Below are 2,938 nucleotides of genomic sequence, written 5' to 3' on the forward strand. Positions count from 1 at the left end.
GTAAGAGTCATGAATTGTATCGTTTTTTTTGTCTTCATTAATATGTTTTCTTGAGTAACGACTGTTGCATGTAAGTGGGTATCGTATGTGCATCTTAGTTGATATACGACACTCACACATACATGTATATGTGAATGTATATGATCCCTGCCACATTCATAGTTAAGCATAATCTTACAACAACAAAATTTTGCAGACATCCGCAGCTTTTCGTTTTAATAAATAAATAAAACTCTCATTTCTAAGCATCAGCAAGTTAAAATATCCTATTTTTCTGTATGATGCATACTAACCAGTTTCCTCGTTGTATCTCCATCAATTTCATCAGTTTTCTCTAGTACGGTTTATGTTGAAGGAAATTATTGTTGCATCTGTTTACGAAGCATTACAGATATTTTCGTAACACTGGCTTGATTCAGACTTCTTTTTTGTCTGCTTATGGACAACTGTTCCTTTATCAAGGCTTCTATTTTCAGGCTCAGTTATTCAGCATAAGCTCCCAAATACATTTTCCCAAGTATAATGCGAAATGGCTGTGCTCGTATGTTTCACATGATAACCGTTAATCGCATTTTAGAAAAATAATTCCTTTCGTTCACGTAAGGTGTAAGATTCAAGTGGAGCGCCTCAGTGGCGTGATCGGTATGGTCTTGGCCTGCCACCTCGGTGGCCGCGAGTTCGATTCTCGGGCATTCCACTGAGGGGTTAGAGATGTGTATTTCTGGTGATAAAAGTTCACTCTCGAAGTGGTTCGGAAGTCACGTAAAGCCGTTGGTCCCGTTGCTGAATAGCCATTGGTTCCATGCAAGTAAAAACACCATACAAACAAACAAACAAACAAAATATTCAAGTGTTGTTGTAGATAAGCGAATAAATAAAACGGTATACACAATACCTCCTCAGGTGAAGAGTGGAGAAAATCTTGTATTCTTTATGGAGTTGATTTTCGCATGAAAGTAGCCTGTCACTTAATATCTAGATTTCAGACTTGTGAAACATAGAAGCAATATCTGTAAGAGATGATATTTATATTATAGCCTAACGTTTACCAAATAATTTTAGCGTGATGTTTGTCAAGAGTGTTTCAATCTTGAAATTGTATAAACGTAACGATTTATTCCCTTTTATTATGCAGTAATAAAAAAAACACGAAAACATATGGAAAAATACGTATTCATGAGAAAAATCTTTAATACGCAAAGGATGTTCGGATGTTCGTGCAGTATATTTACATCATCTCTAATACTTCCTTTCCAGGAATCCTTTTGAGCGCCAAAGCTTTTCACTGAACCGCTCTCAGCTCAGCATTAGTCGTTGATAAAAATCTTAATACTTGCACGATTAAGAATGTTTTATTTAGAGGGCATTATTTATTCCGTTTCTTGTAGCTGTTGTAGAATGAAAGGTAAGTAAAATCTTTAGTGATAAAGTTAAGGATTATAAATGTATCATTTAAATATTCGATAGAAATATGCAGAAAATAGAGAAAAATATAGCACAGTAAAAAAACTATTGCATATTTTCAAAACGAATATGTTTTGTGATCCCATTTTTCAATATTTGCTACTGTAGGGATTATAAAATATCTGACGTATTTATTTATTTATCTATCTATGATTCAATAGAGAGTGAAAATTACATAGGTATTACGAAAAGTATAAAACAAAAATGGTAAGTTTTCTCTATAAAAATTGTATTATTAGGTACGGTCCTCCTATTTCGTTCAGCTTTAGTAGGCATGATTCTCAGTTTTTTTTTTTTTTTTATCGTGATCGACAATAGCAAATGATTATCGAAGAAAGCTTTGTTGGAGATACTACTATATTATATCAGATATTTCCTTGGTGCTTACGTTCTTTCACTCCTCTGATGTTTTATGGGAAAGAAAGATACGGAATTTTCTGGAGAATATCCTGAACGATAAACAGTCGACCAAGTTCCTCATGCAAAAACTTCTTTCCAGGAACAGTAAGGCGTATTTATTATTCGGCATCGTTAGAGTAAAAAAGCCACTTCGTGCGTGAATATATATAAGGGAGGGGTTGGATATAATGTAGGAAGTATGGAAATATCTAGCAAGTAAAAGAATAGGACTTTTTTGTTTTTTTACAGGCCTTGCTGAAAAGTTTTAATGAAGGTCTCTCGGGTATTATTTTAGCACATCCGGGAAACTTACCCCCCAAAAATTGCACACACTTTTCTTAAGAAAATTATAACAGCAAAATTTTCAGATGTTTTTTCGCAGTATTTTTATTTTATTTTATTTTCTTGTCCTAAATAATTGATTTCATAATATTCATAGGAAATTTCATTACTTTTAGATCCTGAAACCTAAATAAATAATGAATTTGTACAATAAACAAAAATATATTGCAATATTCAGATTCACATGTAAATTCTTTCCTACTGAGAGTTTTTTTTTTCATTCACAGATTTAAACAGATTGGTCCTCGTTCAAGCTACGATTGGCAGTACAGATAGTCGGGCTCAGACTGCCTTTCGTCCCGGAAAAACTCTGGGAGTGTCTTGACATCGGTTGATGAGATATTTGAAACACCCGAAGTCAGAAAAGCATAACTCATTCACCTGTTCAGGTAGGTGCAAAAATAACGTTCTGGTTTTTATCAGTTGCATGTGAGGTAAACCCAAGAGGAAATATGTAGTGAGGACATGAAAGTCTTCGTTTACTACGATTAGAGGAAGCGTGTATAATCTTTAAGAAACTGGCATAAAACAAATGCAGGGTGTCCATAAAGTCCTAGTACCATTACAAGCAATAAATACTTGTAATTGTACTGGGATTTTATGGACACCCTGTATATGCTATACATATGTGTGTCTGAGAGAGCTGTTGAAAATAAGTGTGTTCGTGTACTACACTCATACATATTCATTCATTCACACGAATTTACATAAACCCATACAAAGAGAGAGAGAG

At 34.1% G+C, this 2,938-nt stretch overlaps 1 long non-coding RNA gene across 1 annotated transcript in view; it reads left to right on the plus strand.

Annotated features, from left to right (window-relative positions):
• The window catches only part of LOC135208871 (uncharacterized), an 81,270-nt gene extending 78,677 nt beyond the window's left edge, over positions 1–2,593 (plus strand). The window contains exon 5 of the long non-coding RNA XR_010313236.1: positions 2,433–2,593. This is a non-coding gene — a long non-coding RNA (uncharacterized LOC135208871). The remainder of the gene's footprint in view (positions 1–2,432) is intronic.
• Positions 2,594–2,938: the final 345 nt, after the last annotated feature.

The sequence above is a fragment of the Macrobrachium nipponense genome, chromosome 35, assembly GCF_015104395.2.
Source record: "Macrobrachium nipponense isolate FS-2020 chromosome 35, ASM1510439v2, whole genome shotgun sequence".
Lineage (NCBI taxonomy): Eukaryota > Metazoa > Arthropoda > Malacostraca > Decapoda > Palaemonidae > Macrobrachium > Macrobrachium nipponense.